General features: G+C 40.2%; 1 long non-coding RNA gene across 1 annotated transcript; it reads left to right on the forward strand.

The window, feature by feature from the left end:
- The first annotated feature begins 851 nt into the window (after positions 1 to 851).
- Positions 852 to 3,779, forward strand: LOC136290531 (uncharacterized). The gene is made up of 3 exons (XR_010721181.1): positions 852 to 1,083; positions 1,587 to 1,698; positions 1,823 to 3,779. It is a non-coding gene; the product is annotated as an uncharacterized lncRNA (long non-coding RNA).
- Positions 3,780 to 16,985: the final 13,206 nt, after the last annotated feature.

Here is a 16,985-nt window from a genome sequence, read left to right on the forward strand (position 1 = left end):
TTCAAAATACCCATGTTTCTGGGGGGAAAAATTAATTAAAAGTAGATTAGCATGTTCCCAGAAAGAAAATGCATTCAGATAATGGAAAGTGCCATAGAGGGAAGGATATTACTCATTTTTTTCTGACCGACAGAATTTAATCTTTCCTTATTAAAATTTTTAAAAAAATCAGTAGACCATAGCCTCTCTGCTATCTACCACCTCATAAAGCCTTTGTGAATAATTTGGCTTAAATAAACACCCACCAAAATATTGGAAGTGGAGATGTTTATTTCTCATTTCAGAGGCAAGAGCATTCAATAACCTGTTAGTGCCCTGGTCAGGAAGACCAGACGTTAAAGTTTGGATATTAATTACCAGAACAACAGCTTATTTGTTTCTCACTGGGGATCTGTTCTTTAGGGGGCTTCTGAGAGCTCACCAAAAAAAAAAAAAAAATTAAAAAACAGAGGAAGCCAAAGCCAGCAGCTTTCAAGAGAAAAGCAGAGTATTTCAGGAGGGATGAGCACTGCAGAAGGGTGAGGGATTTATTCTGAGTACAGACTCTGAGCAGGGGGGTGTAAATGTGGAGGAGAATTTCACCAGGTTTGCTCCTAACAACCACCCCCTTGCCAGTCCCAATACTCCGAGAATTAAGATGCAAAGAGGAGCGCCAGGAGCTGAGGACTAACACCAGCCTTGCTGTGTCACACCCCTCTCCAAAAGAGTTTTACTCTTTGATCTTTTTTAAACTTCATTCTCAGAGGGATTTAATTATCTGTGATCATTGCCAAATGAAAGCACTTAGAGCTGTTACTACTGAAAAGATATTTGTTAATGTTTAGGGACCTTCCCAAGAAGCTTCTGGCTTCTACAGCATTTGAAATGTAGGGGAAGTAATACTTTTTAAGAAACAAGAACTTTAAACCTGCTCTTGTTTTCTTTCAAGTCAGAAATGTTCTTTCCACGGTGATTTGTGTCATTTGGAGGGCCATTTATTTGCATAAGGAATCAGATTTCACTTTTTGCCAGTTTTGTGCTACTAAAACTGCTGTTTATCCCTATGCAGCTCTTTCTGCAGGAGTACTGTCTTGTACAAGTCTGGTAAATAATACACTTAATTTCTTTGTGTGCCAAGTGGAACAAAAGTCAGTGTGGGGTAGCATTCAGAAGAGCTATCAGAAGAGCTCCCAGAAAAAGATTTTGATGAGATTTTACATTTTCTCTCAAAATGTTATTTAGCTTTATGAGAATCCTGGATTGTAGCTTTTCGGGGTAATGCATAAAAGACATGACTCATGGCTGTTTTTTTCTTCTTCTTTTTTTTTGTTTTCTTTAGAATAGGGGGGTGAATGCAGTTACTTAAAATATGATGTGTTTGTGAGAACTTTATTTAATCCAACAGAGCCCAGGACAGTAAATCAATGTTAATCAGGTAATACACTCAGGGGAAATCGGAGCGATCATCCCATTTGGCACAATTATTGTTACATTTATAAGCTCATCCAGTTAATTAATTATTATAAAACTCACAGTGTGTCAGAGTGGGATGCTCTAAGGGTTTCTCTCCTGTTTACAAAGCATCTGAAATCTTTTCCATTTCACAGCAAGGGTGCAAAAGTCATGAAGAGCTTCCAATTCTCGCTGGCTGCACAAAATACTGTTTCAAACAGGTGTCATGAGATGGGAGCGAGGAATGAGTTTCTATAAATCAGTTAGGTATGAATTTTTCACCTTGCAATATCTGTTCTTGTGCATAGTTTTTAATGCAAAAAAGGTGGGCCATAATTTGGTTACCAGGCTCTGCAGGACTCAGAGAAATTTGGTTTTGGGTTTTCCTCAGGACTATACCAGCTGCAAAGGGATCTAAGGACCTGCAAAGCGATCTAAGGAGCTGTAAATCCACATCCTGCAGAGCTTATTTTGTGGAAAGAAAAACGTCTGATGGATAAAAGAAGATGGAAAAACAAGTCCAGGTGTAATCCTGCCTGCGTTCTGGGAAAGCCTGGACCTGGCTCAAGCACGTCTGCATTCCCCCTCAAAAGGCTTCAAAACTGCATCCAAATTAAAACTTTCCATTCACAATTTGCATGGATTCCTAGGAGATTTTGGGACTAAACCACAGCTTGAATTATGTTATCACCAGAGGCTCTGTGCTGTTGTTGCATGAAGACGCTGCTCCTTCTGAGCGCTTCAGCTCTTCACTGGATTTGTAGGATGCACATCATTGAACCAGAACCTTGTTTCCTGTGCAATCAACCAATTTGTACCTTTTTTACATATATTAATTGTGTCTAATGCTCTGGGCTCTTCCTGTGGGAAACAGCAGCTGAGAATTTTCTACCTTGGGGAAAAAGCTGAAATAAAACCTACTAATTCTTCATGCAAAAAGAAAATATTTTGTACACTGAACTCTGAGTTCAGTAAAAAACAAATAGGAGGGAGGAAAGCAAAGAAAACCCAAATAGACAAGACAGAAATAACTAAATTATAATCATACAGATGGTATATTCATCTTCAAAGGACTAGCTCACAGGTTTCTTTAGAAAAGAACTTTGAGCAGCAGAAAGCAGAGTAGCCCTGACATGAGTTGCAGGTTTCTCTCTCAGAATTCTGGCACAGAGAAGATGGAGAAGCTGAGATTTGGTTATTGGGAGCCCAAATGTCCTTCTCTTCCTACCCAAACAACTAGAAAAGGATTGCATGCGTCCTAAGGATCTTCAAGAAGTGGAAGATTAGGACATTGACTGTGATGAAAAGATCGGGAGTGCTGCTGCCAAAGCTCCTGCTTCCATGTGCCACCACCTTCACCTTCACCTTCACTGAGGGAAAATCTCCCAAAATTGTTAAGACAACTTTAGAGCTGTAGCTTTGCAGCTGCTACCAAATACCTCAAACCAAGCTAAAATAGTCAGTTTTCAACAATTGTCCAAAACATCAAATGACTTCCTACTGAACTCATTTTCAATCTATTATGTTTTCATTTTCCTCTTCCTAAAAAAGAACAAAGCCTTCTGTGCAGGAAGAGTACATTCTGTTGCTGTCACCTGGTTTTTAAGTAGGACTATAGGACTTTCTCCTTTATTATAGCGTTTCCATTTATTTTTTTCCTCTGGACAGTTCTCAATCCTAAGTTTCTCAGTGTATTGCTAGCACATCTTGTTTTAATTTACTATTTGTTTGATTTTGGTAAATAGTACCGGGGAAGTTTTCTAAAGTGATGTGAAATAAGTTTTGAAAACAGTTGCAGTATTTAGAATGATAATTGGATTGGCCAGAGATGAGTCATAAGTAATGAAATGCAAGGAATAAAAATTTGATGCTATCTTGTTTGGCTGAAACAGAGTTTTATTCCTTCAGGCCAAACGGAGTCAATAATTATGTCTTCTACCTTCTATTTTTATGATTTTTTTTGTAATTTGTTTAATATAATGAGATTATGCATCATGCTAAAGAGAAACATGGGTGTTATGAGCTTACTCTAAAAACATAGCTATTTTTGGTTATGATCTCAGAATTATTCCTTTCCCAGTCAAAGTCAATTCATTGCCTGTTTATGCATTATTACATTAATATCACCTGTAAGATTTATGGAAAGTAGCAATGAAGTAATAAATATGACCCTTCTGCTATTAATCACCCTTCACAAGGGACAAATACAAAAACATAACTTGTTTTCACAAAGTCAGGAGCCAAAATGAGAAGTTTCAAAACCAGACTTAAGTATATTTAGGAAAAAAAACCACAGGAGCAGACAAGGACCAGAGGAAGTGGTCTCAGGTTGGAGAGGCTTAGATGAAATTTAGGAAAGAATTCTTCTCTGGAAGGTACAGAAGCCTCTGGAAACAGGCTGTTCAGGGGAGTGGAAAAATCACCATCCCTGGAAGGGTTCAAGGCATGTGGCTGTAGCACTTGGGAACGTGGTTTTGTGGTGAACATGGTGCTGATGAGGGGATGGTCGGACTCAGTGACCTTTCCTACCCTAATGATCCAAAGAATCTACGAAATAAATGGAGGGAGAAGCCCCAGCTCTGTGGTGCACAGAAATACTTGTATTGGAAGAGCAGGAAGGAAGAGAAAATATATGAAAGATATGTGTAGGGAAAACATATCAAAGCCTCTGGCCCTCACAGGTCTGAGGTCCCAGAGAAGGGGATGCACCCAGCACAGAGACACCCCAGGTGCTGAATATGTTGGTTTTCAGCCCAAAATTCACTCAGCTTGATAATGTGGACTCAACGCCATCCCTACCACGGCACCCAGAGGAATGGGGACAGCAGCCCTGGAGGGGAGGCAGTGTTTTTTTCCTCCTCATTCCAAATCCAATTACAATTTAGGGTGTAGGAGGTTATCAAGTAATGCGCATCAGGAGAAAATAATTCAGAGAAGAATTTGAAACTACTTATTCAAACTGCTTCATTTGTTTTTATTGTTTCTTTCTTTTAACAAGTAAGAAAAAGTTATCCCATATACATTCTGTTCAAGGCAGAAAACCCAACACATCTGGTTTAATGGGCTATCAGACACTTACAGCGTTTTAAGAATCTTGAAAATGAATCCTAAATGTTTGTAAAGCCAGGTCTGCAGCAAGTATTTAACAATGTGGATCTGCTGTAGGTTTAAAGGAGAGATAGAAAATCAGAATACTTAATGAATGGTCAGGTCTCATTGCCCGTGGCAACCTTTTCCTCCAATAGTGCTCAGAGGCATGACTGTGAAGACAAAGCTGCAGTGCCACCAGGTCAATGCTGAATTATTTCCAGTATGGTCTTGTCTTAAACCTTTGGCCTCTGATACATATTTTCATTATGCAAACATTATCACCAAACCTTGTAGATGTAAGCTCCTTTCCCTTTTCTACAACAGTCAGACTTCTCCTTTGCTGTGCCAAAGAAATTAATTTAGCATAGGGGTTGGATGGGGGCATTTTTGCCAGAGTTTCTCAAGGTGAAACCCAATTGTGTTTTTTCGTATTTGTGATTGTAATTGTGATTTATTTTTCCTTTTTTCATAGAATCACAGAATAATTTTGGTTGGGAGGGTTCTCAAAGACCATCCAGTTCTAAAAACATGCCACAGGCAGGGACAACTTCTACTATACCAGGTTGCTCCTAACCCCACCCAACCTGGCCTTGGACACTTCCTAAGGATCCACAATTGTGGCATCCACAATTTCTCTGGGCAACCTGTGCCAATGCCTCACCACCCTCACAGGGAAGAATGTGTCCTTTTCTTCTTTTTATGTTAAGCAGAGCACAAAAAACAAGCAACAGAAAGGTGTAAAATTTCCATCTGATAAAGGCATAACACTAAGAAAAAAAAGTATATTCAAGGTTGATGCAGTGACTGCCGTGGAGTTATTATTTTGCTCCACACAGGAACTTTGGTGTCTGACAGCAGAGAATCCACACAATAGATAACTTTTCCTTCAAGCCGACAAAGAGATTGGACTAGAAATAAAGGAAGATTTTCCTTACTTCACAATAGAATTGTGTGTTTATGAAATGGAGAAATTTGGATGCAGTTTCATCTTCACACATGATGTGCAGAGGCTCCTGATGCATTTTTGTCTGTTGTTTGCAGGACACACATTTAGTTCCAAGCTGAAGCCATTCCATATTCCCTGTGGTGAGTCCTGTGGGAAATGAAATAATGTGACTTCATGCTTCGGGGAATTTTTGTACTTCTTGGAACATTTTAAATTTCATATTCCTGGAAAGTGAGGTGTTATAGCAAACCACAGCGATAAGGGCAGATTTATGGAGAGACAGTGCTATACCTCCTTCTCAATACCCTCAGAGGCCAAATTCTTCTCAATGTGCATATTCAGCTCACAAGGAGTAACACTGGCATGTAGGGGAAATCAGAAACTATGCAGGGGTGGTTTAGCTGCATTTCCCATTGGATTAATTTTCTATAATTTTCTGTAATTTCCAGGAAACCATGGGTTTATTACAAATGGACTTGCAAGACCTCAGTATGGTGTGGCTTGTCTTTCCAGATGAGCTGAGGCAGCATTTGGCTGATAAGAACCTGCCAAGAGGGATTAATGATTTCATTAATGGATAATCAATTGCTTTCCTCTTCCAAACATGAACACAAACACAGTATCAAAGCCCCACAATCCCATCACCCACAACCTGGTGGTGAATAAGACAGATTTCAACTATTTTGCAGCATTTTGGAGAGTTACTGCTTGACAACAGGGAGTTAAACCCTGCACTTTCCAAGCTTCTCCGGCAAGGAACAGACAAAATCATCCTGTGAAAACAGTTTAGGAGTTGATTTGCATTAAACAATTCTGAGCATGTTCATGTAGTTTACAACTAACATCAATCACAGGGAAAAAGATCAGCTATTGAAATGCTTGGAAAAGCTTCCACATGGAAAGTGTTTTGCTGAGTTATTGTACAGACAGACAATATGAAATTTATTTGGTTTGTGTCTTCCAAGAGACTGTCATTGATTAGTCCTCGCTGAAAATGTCAGGATTTGAGTCTTAGATCTGGACATTCTGACCACTGGGAAAGACTTAATCTTATACTGATAACTCCTTCCTCGGGCAGAAATGAATTATGTCCTGGAAGTGTCCATTTCTCTCCGCTGTGCAATGACCATCCAAGCTCAGACACATCCAAACACATCACAGACATGAAGAGTTTGATGAGATGGATCACAGCCCACAGATCAGAAAGATGAGTTACTACAGCAACCCTCACCTAACTTATCTCTGTATTGATAAATCAACATTTGTTTGCTAATCCAATTACTAATTATATACTATATTTTAATGTCAATATATCAGTAATATTTTAGAAATAAAAGTATTGTATTATTAGTGACATATTTTTGCTGCAATTTGTAATGCTAATTATTAATATTTTTTGACTTAAGAAGGATTTACTACGTAAATTATACAAAATTTTTTTTGTGGGAACAGATCCTTCATCTTTGTAAGTTTCTTAACTCCTAAAAAGTCATATTCCAGGGAAATTCATTACTATCCATTTTACAATATCCTGAAATCACAGATTAATTTTCCAAATCAGGGCTATCCACAGCAAAAGCCACAACTTTGGTAAAAGGCCCAACACATTGGACTGAGGGATAATGATATCAAGATTGCAGTGTGTTCAACAGTGCTCAGATCCATCATTCCAGATAGGAAAGCCAGGATGCATAAACTTCACAGAGATAAAGGGAAAAGAACATCTTACTTCATCTCAAATTGCTCAGAGAAATAGCATTTGGAAAATACAACTAACGATGTGAGATGAAGAGCTCTGTTAAGTGAACATCAACCAGCATGAGGACAATTTAAAATAAATTATTAAAATAGTTCAACTGTCACCAGAATATGAGAGAAACTCATGCAGATAAAATGTTATATACTGATCTACAAGGTGCTATGATGGTCAAACATCCTCAGTTCCAGTGTTCAAGATTCTCTGAATATATACAAAATACTCAAGAATCAGAAATGTGTATTGTACACAGCCATCTGCAATATTATAAACTTCAACTCTCCTCGCTCTGTTGAAACAAGTTAAAACAGATTAAAGTAATTGGAAAGACATTTTCATAAATTAAATGCTGCCACACTGAGTGTTATAAAGATAAATGCTCTGCTCAGGGTAGCTCTGCCTGTTCTGTCCACTGATTGCCCTGAGCAAAGACGAAGCATTACAAGATATCCAAGGGTAATTGGCAAATTCATCTGGAGTGATAAATGCTCTGGAGTTCAGAGGAGAGATCAAACCTCCCCAGCCCTTCCACCCTGACTCTTCCCAGTCCTCCCAGGAACACCCAAGTGTCAATGAGACGGAATCACTGCTGCCTGCTTGGGTGGGAGCAAAGATCCATTGATTCTCCGTGGGGTTAAGGAAAGTTGAGGGAGTTCAATATTTCTTGGAATCAACACCTTCAAGTGAGGGATAAAGACCTCTCTTTCCAGCCAGCGCTGATGCTGTGCCTATTTTCAGTCCCATTTTCCTGATTTGCTCAAGTTATTGCTGCAATTAAGGGCATGAATGGGGGAACTGCAGACAAAGGAAAAGCAGCTTTAAGATTGCCATTGTATTTATATTTACCATTAAGAATGACTCATCTCAAGGATGGGCAGAAAGTAAACAAACAGGGCTATATAAAGAAAAATCTGCAGTTCACCTGATGCTTCCAAGGTGTAATGAGGTTGTTGATACTTGGGATTTTCAAGGTAAGTTGAGCCTTATCCTGGAAAATGTAGGAATAGGGTAAAAGCTAGCTTATAATTTCTTCTAAGGGCTGCTAACAAGCAATCTGTAAGTACACATATGAAGATATTTTGAGAATGAGAAGTTCCTTTAATGTAACAATCTATTCTGAGGCTGAAAAATAAGTTCAGCTGTAATAACAAGGGATTTGTCCCATGAGAATCAATAAACTATCTAAACAATCTGAGAATAGATAGATTTGATGGACAAGTAAAACACCTTTTACTAACCAATAGAATAATTAACAAGAAAGCTATTAACCAATTAGAAGTTGCCCTCAAGGTTTGTAAAAACTGTATAAAAGACAGCATGTGGCCATAATAAAGGGCCTTCTGAGCCTTCTGAAAATTTTACCATGTCACTCTGTGTGTTGTGTCTGCCCTATCAACGACAGGAAAATAATATTATTAGGGATTGTTCCTTTTCTGTATCCAAAAGGAATTAACAGGTTTGGATTACTTCTGCAGAGGAAAAGCAAAGATGGGAGTGTCAAGCAGAAATGAAACCTTGAACTGGGACAGTCTTGGAAATCTCAGGCTGCAGAGCATTTTCTGAGGAAGGTTTCAATTAACAGAGACATTGACAGGAATCAAGGCCATGCACTGGAGATGTAAGATGACAAATTCATACCACAAGCTGTGGTTCTGTCAGAGCTTTGCTTTATGTGTCTGTCCCTTCACCATGCTGTGAATGACTACAGAGATTAATTGATTTTCTCCACCATAAAAAACCTTGAAGGCCTACAGGCAGTGGATAAAGGTCTGTGGTGCAGACCCAGGACACCTGGCTGAAGAGATCACTTTTCTGTGTTTAGAGACTGCTGGAAAGAATCTTGGCCATGGCTTCTCTGGTTAACATAAAAACTGTTCACTCTTGAAAGAAGCAAGAGTACACATTCAGATCTCCATTTTTGGACACACAGAAATCTATAAATATGGAGGTAATTGTGAATACACAGCATGAAATAGCTTTCAGCTCAAAGTGAACCCTACCAGTGCGTTCCTTCCACTGGCCCTGCTTCCATAACTTCTCTGGGTAACAGCAGAGAAACTTGATATGGGCTTGGAAAATGTTGTGGAGGGAACAGCAACAGTTGTTCAGTTCCAGCATTCTGCCCTGAAGGCACTGAAATAATGTCAGAAATAACTGATTTTGCTGACAAAAATAAAGCAGGCGCCAAAACATACCGGTAGAGAAGTGAAATGCAAATGTTGGGGACAGAGCTGAAGAGAAAACTAAACATAATTCACTCTAGCTTATTTATGTTATAAATAATAATTGTTAATTGTTTCAGTCAGCATCAAGAATAATTTGTTTAGTGGCTCATTATACTTTTTTTTAATTATAGGAACAGAGACACAAATATAACATGGCAGATATGTTCTTAAAACTCTGTGTTTAGGTAAGAGTTTCCTCACTGATCCTAAATTAAGGCTTCTAAAACTATAAAATAGATTTTTCCCAGTAAACTCTGCTATGAAATGGGGAAACTTGGATGACTGTACAAGGTTTGTACAAATAAATTGTCGTTTGTTTTGCTGGTGGAAGAACATGATCCAGGCTTAGAAGCAGGGTGGCCCCTTGTAAAGGAGGAACCTGGGCTCCAGGGTGTCCTCCAGACCTCTGAGCTCTGTTACAAGGTGGCAAGACAATTTGAGAAAGACATTTTGCTGGTCGATTTTTATCATAGCTCTCTTGGAGGACGTACAGAATTCCCACCTCACCTCTCAGTGGATTTAAGGTTACTACAGGAGCATTTCTGATCCTGCAAGGAATCCTGTGTAGCCTGGGCACCACCATCATTCCAGCTGTGGAGGTGATGCTTTCTTTCACAGGGCTCTCAAGGCATTTCATTGGGTTTAGGTTGAACTTCTGTAGCTTTGAGAAAGCTGCTGGGTGCTCTGCACGCAGTGCCTCTAGATCTCCAAATACTACAGTGGAGGCTGCTGTGAGTAGGGGTGTCCATTACCACATCAATAGAGATGAAGTTACACCTTCACTGCCAGGTGAGGGTTTGAATTCGCAGAGCTAAGGCTGAGCTGCCAGTCCTTTGCAGTGTTTACGTGTTGATTCATGACAGAGTCTTACACTGGCCAGAGTGTAATGAGCCCCTGAAGATGTATCAAGTCTGAGGGTTGACTTGCAACCTCCCAGAGTGGTTTAATAATATTGCCAGACGGCTCCTTAGGTGTGTTTTGTAAAGCAAAGATTTTAATAAATGGTAAAATAACAAATGATACAGAAACAAAAGAACAAAACCATGCACAGGTGCCAGAGAGGCATCTGATACCTGAATAAGACACCCCCCAAAAAGGCCTGAGCACTTTTATGCTCCTTCTTAAGTATGTAATGCTTTAGGACAGACAATTTGGCTTGCTGCCAATAGAATCTAGCCACATTTCTGAGGAACAGCTAAAGAGACCTATCAGTGTTTTTATCTTGGCATTGAGCCAATTGCTGTCACCACAGCAAGGAAGTTTCTGGGTCCTTTACCATATAGAGAAACAGCAAGGGGTGAGTCTTTAGTGTTTCCCTATATGGAAACACCTCCTTGGGTGTGGGGTGCATTCCTACAGATTTATTCTTTGTCTTAAGTCTGGAACTAGCCAGCTGGATGTTCAGGTGGACAACACACCCCCAGGGCAGGTGTGACAATGCAGGACAGCCACAGGCTGGCACTCTCTCCACTTCCAGCTTCATAAATCATCTCTTCACCCTCGCCAGACCTCAACAGAGGAATCACAGGATCCTTGACTGGTTTGCTTTCAAAAGGACTTTAAAGGTCATCTCATTCCACCTCCTGCCGTGGGCACGGACACCTTCTACTAGACCATGTTGCTCCAAGCCCCATTCAGCCCGGCCTTGAATCTAATCCTTCCTGCTTTCCTCCTTCAGCTGTCCAACAACTGGAGGAGCATCTCCACAGAGTCCCTGAGCCCTACCTTTATCCCTCTGCAGGAGTCCCAGCAGTGAGTGCCTCTGCCCTCATCCCACGTCCACGCCTGTCTCTCCTCAGTGCAGCCCACACTCCACATCAAGCCAGTAGCATTCCTACTCAGCAAGGTGTAATTCTGGAGCAAGATTATACAGTAGATGTTAAAGACAACCCCATTTTTCACTGGGAAAAAAATGGAAAGCCAGTTGCTCTCCACACACCAACTTCAATAGGAACAGATAATTAACAGGTCTGTCTGTCAGCAAAAAACTGATAAACAACCTGTGCTACCCACAGATTTCTGGTTTTTGGCCTCCCTTGTGATTAAGGTGGAGGCATAAGTACAGCAGAAAGCACAGATATAAGGATACACTTTTAACAACCAATACTGACTAACACCAAAAAGTACCTATTACCTTTGAGAAACACATTGCCATGATTGGAATGCTACATCCAGTCAGGAATTCATATTTTAACATTCAGGAAAGTCACACAAATTATTCAAGGGGAGGAAAGCATGCCCTACGCTGAGACAGTTGGCATAGTTGCTGCCTCTCCTCTGCCAAAACCTTGCCACACAAACTGGATGCACCATTTAAAGTCTTCACCCCATTCATTTGGGATCTTCAAGCTGAGATTGAATTAGAAGAAAAAGTTACTCTAAGAATTGTTTTATGCTGTGTTTGTGACACTTCCAGAACACATCTCAGTTTAAGCCTAGCATTGCCTAATCACTATTGAATCAAAGACTGAATAATTACTTCAATCCACATTTTTAAATTAACCTCAGCAATCAGCTGAGGTCTTTGGACTAGAAATGGGACAAAATACACCTGCATTGTCCTCAGAATGTTCAGGGTCTTTTCTGCTGAGCATTAAGATAAAGATAATATTGAATATTCATGCTTCAGAGTTCTGTGTCTCCTGGGTGAGTTGAGCAGGATTTGAATTTCTCTCGGTACAACCTGGGACACATCCATGTGTGTGTGTTGGAACCCTGGATGCTGAAAATATCAGGTTTTCTATTCTGACAGGCATTGACCCTCAGGAGGGTACTGCCTTTGACTTGAGGCCATGGGAATGGCTTCCAAAGCTGAGTGATAGCACTGGGAGTGTGGGTGTATAGTTTGTACAGAAGTGTGTAATGTCACAGGGTGAAATACTTAAAGTTTGGGGTTTTGGGATATAAAATATAGTAATATATATATAAGGGACAATATGGAGGGATTTGGGCGTTGCCTGAGTCCTTCTTCTTGACTGTCATCTTCCTCCTTCTTCTTGGGTTCAGGTGATCTTTTCTAATTGCGGACATTGAGTGATCTTTAATTAGGTTATAAATAAAAATAACTTACGTGTTGGGTTTTAATTGGTTTGCTTATTGTTTAAAAGTCCTTGAAATGAGTTAGAAGGGGCCATTTTTTCTGCCCTGTTAGACAGAGCTCACACCTTGTGAGACGGTAACTTAGATAAGAAATAATAAACAACCAAATCCGAACACGAACGCAACGTGCCTAGAGTCTTCTGTCCAGACCTGGCTAGAAATAACGCTGGCATGTGTGTGTGTGATTTGCTTTGGCTGGGTTTTACTCCCTCAGCTGGAGGCAGGGCAGAAGCAGCACAGGTCAGCGTGCAGCGAGGCAGACAGGGAACAACTCCTGCTCAGACTCCACTTACATCTGTGTTCACAGCATCCATCAGGCTGGGGGTCAGGAGTACATCTCAGGAATCCCTGCCATCCACTCTTTGAGCCTTTTTTGTCTGCTCAGGCCCCACCTGCTTCTTTAAAGCTGCAGGCCCAGTATTCTTTCATACCCACAGCCCCTTATGGGGAATGAAATGAGAAACATCTCATTCTGCAGCTACCAGACCAAGAGGGTTGTCGAAATCATGGGGCATGGCAGGTAGCTGCAAACTTGTTTCTTTCTTCACAGAATTACAGAATTATTGAGGTTGGAAAAGCCCTCCAAGGCCATCGAGTCCAGCCTGTGGCTGATCCCCACCTTGTCACTAGCCCAGAGCACTGAGCGTCATGTGCAGGCATTCCTTGGACACCTCCAGGGGCGGGGACTCCACCATCTCCTTGGGCAGCCCCTTCTAATCCCTGTGACTACAATTTCCATGAAGAAATTCCTCGTGATGCCCACTCTGAACCTCTCCTGGCACAGCTTGAGGTCATTCCCTCTTGTCCTCTCACTTGTTCCTGGGCAAAGAAGCTGACCCTCATCTTGCTCCCCTACAAAATACAGAGTGGAACTGGCCCGTATCATGCTACCTCAAAAACAGTTTTTGCATCTGTCTGAAATCTATTTTCCATATAAAGATATCCAGGGAGGATTTAATGAGCAGCCCCAGTCTTTGTCCCTCGCTACAAGAAAGACATTTAGGGCAACAGAGCTGGGAAAGAGTCTGGAGCACCAGGAGCAGCTGTGGGGGGCTCAGCCTGGGGAAAAGGAGGCTTGAGGAGGACACGCTCACCCTCCACAACTACCTGCAAGAAGGTTCTAGACAGCTGGGTTTCAGTCTCTGCTCCCAGGAAACAAGTGGCAGGAGGAGAGGAAATGCCCTGAAGTTGTGCCAGGGGAGGCTTAGATTTGATATCAGCGAAAAATTTCTTCAAAGAAAGGGTTGTCAAGCATTGGAACAGGCTTCCCAGGGCAGTGGTGGAGTCACCATCCCTGGAAGTGTTCAAAAAATGTGTGGATGTAGCAGTTGAGGACATATTTTAGGGGTAAACCTGGCGGTGGTGCTGGGTTGATGATTTGCCTTGATGGTCTGATTACAACTTTAATGTTTCTATAATTCTATAAAGTTTAAGGTTAGGCAAGACCATGACTTTTATTCTGATCTCCTTTTTATTACAAGTCCTAAAATGAGGATGCAAGTCAGTAGATACATTTAGTAGATTCCTATTGGTGTGTTTCAGTTTCTCATCAAAATAAGCCCAGTAATTAAGGGAGCCTGTGCTCACCTCAAAAAGGTGTTGCAAAAATTAACTACATTTATGTTTCACAGAAAGAGCACTGCATTAATGAGACTGGCAATTAAATCCATTAAAAAGCTGATTATTTTGAACCACATGTGCTGAAGGCAGGAGCACCACTAAAGGCAGAGGGAGGAAGGTGAAGAATGAACTCTTTTAGGGAGTGCTGTGCAACCAAGGCCAGAAATGACACAGAGCTCCTGCAAGAAGAAAAGCAAGATGTGATTCTCTAATTCCAACAAACAGGCACATAAGAAATGCCAGGATTAGGTAACCAGGGAATCCTCCCTTTGCCTTTCCCTAGTTGCAAAATTGCACCTACAATGTGTTCTTTGAAAAGAAAAGAAGGATGCTGTGTTCATGTGCTTTTATAAAAACACAATTCTTGCTTGACTCGGTTTGTTCCCATTCCTTTAATGTGAGCATTACTGGTACTTCTAGAATAATTTTCACATCTGTTGTGATTTTCAGGTCTTCTCCTGCATCTCTTTCCTGTACATGTCCAGAAGTGCCTTGGTCGAGTGTTCCTGGTCATAAATGACAAAATCAGAGTTTATCTGAATGAAATACATATAACAGAATTTATTAAAGACCATCAGAGGAACACCAACATTTAATTAGATCAACACCAGCAGTGTTGCCATGATGTTTTGCATCTATGTAAAAGATTACCCAATAGACCTCACGTTATTCATGATAAATTTCTGTTCATTTTGGCAATTCTCCAATAGGAAAGAAAACCCCACAGTCCATCCCTTTGAGCAGATCTAAACATTTCAGCCTAGTGATGAATTGGTGTTTTCAGATGGTCTCCTTGTCATTTTGCCCAATCTCTGAGACACCACAGGAGGCCTCAGGCAGTGGTTCTGGTGCTCTTCCCACCCTTTCCTTCAGGAATTCAGCACAGGACAGGGAGTAGAACCATTATCACCAAGGATTTTGGTTTCCCTCCAAAACTCTCTGCTTGCCTGACATATGTCCATATTCCCTGCCTGACATATGTTACTAAACTGCAAGTGGGTTGCTAAAAACATGTTTTACTGTTCCTTTCATTTATGTTCCTTTCATTTTACTGTTCCTTTCATTTATTTATGCATACCTGCAATGCAGTTGATTTTTACATAAAATACCTCTTTCTAGGCTACAGGTTTGATACTTATTGCTTAGGTAGGTGAACTGATGAGCAAAAAAACTTTGCTTATTTAAAACATCTATGTCAGATTAGCTGCAATAGTTCTACAGACACCATATTTAGTGTATTTTTAGTTAATTTTCAAATAGTATTCTTCTCTCACAGAAAAACTTCTGAGTAAGTGACAATTAACTCCAAAAGAAATTTCGGAATTAATTCTATCCTTGGTCACTAGACAACTCAATACATCTTTAAATCCACTAAACATTGAGTGGTTGAGGGTGAAGCTTTGCACCACCTCAGGCTAATCAATTACCAACTCCATCTTGGTTTTTTGACATTTTAAAACCTTATAACCCCTGCGCTAATGAGAATTTTGCTGTTATTTAACTGAACAAAAAAAAAAAAAAAGTTGATGCATAGCTGCCATGTAAGTTAAATACATATGGCACAGCAGAAGATGCAGACAGGGTGTGAGGATGAATATGTATATGCTACTTAAGGCACAGACACCAAAATGTGAATTTGCAGATTGAAGGGAAGAATTCTCCTGTAAAAAACAACCAAAATACACCACCAGCTCTTCAATGAGCACAAGAAAGATACTTTGATTTCCTGCTGTATATGACTGTGATATCACTGTGATCCAAAGCAGAAACCTTTAATCCTTGTTCATCCTCAGCACACATGGACATGCCAGAGGGCAGAGACTTCTCCTCTCTGGTACACAGAGGAAACTGTTCTTGTCATCAGGATGTTAAGCCGGGACAGGGGAATCCTGCTTTTAATCCTTCTCAATCCCAATAAAGCACCTGGTAGGTTACTAAGCCCCATCTTCATTACTCTCTTGAAACCAACAGAGAGAAAAACTCCCTCCTGTCTTCAAGAGCTGTTGCCATGATAAATGTTTTTAAAATTACAGGAAGTTTTGTAATAGATATTCCCTGCAGTGACTTCAGACAAATCTGCTAAAGATGAAGGTAGATGAGCAACTGCAGGAGAACTATTCATAATAAATACACCTGTTCATCCAGAAATATCTTTTAAAATTCTGCTCTAAACACAGAAGTCATCATAAAACTCACCCCTGAAATTTATCAAGATGGAAAACATTCATATAGTTCTGCAGGCAGACAAAATATGTGAGTACAAAAAGGTGGTTTCTTTCTAAATACAGAACTAAATGGTCAGAGGTAGCATGAATTTATTCTCATCTTTTTGTTTTCAGTGATGTTCCAATGCAAACACAGTCAGAACATTAAAAATTAAGAGATATAGATTTTTTTCAACACCAGGTTTTCAGTTCTCTTATAAAATTAATACATTCTCTTAAATGCTCTTCAAATACTTTTATTGATGGGGAAGTTTTTCTGACTGTGTTGATTTCCAAGGCAAAGTCTCTTGGGATTTTTTCAGTAACCCCAAAAAATAAGCATCAATGTGATGGGTGAATTGGCTAAATCCTAACCAGGAATCAATTTCTTGCTCTTCTGAAAGGCAAGAGTAGCAAGGCAAGATTTGCATTTAAGTCCTTCTGTTGTAGTCTGTTTTACCTAATTTCTTTATTTATTATTTTCAGAAGAGCCTTAATAATAAAAGTGGTTGATGTTTTCTCTGCTGTGCAGACTGTTTGATGTTTCTACAGGCTGCTCAAAATGAAGGAAAATGCCCAAGCAAGTCCCATTTCCTATTCAGAGGACTGAAATT

The sequence above is a fragment of the Chamaea fasciata genome, unplaced genomic scaffold (genome assembly GCF_029207755.1).
Source record: "Chamaea fasciata isolate MVZ Bird 193981 ecotype frontalis unplaced genomic scaffold, bChaFas1.0.hap1 SCAF_6, whole genome shotgun sequence".
In the NCBI taxonomy this organism is placed as follows: Eukaryota; Metazoa; Chordata; class Aves; order Passeriformes; family Sylviidae; genus Chamaea; species Chamaea fasciata.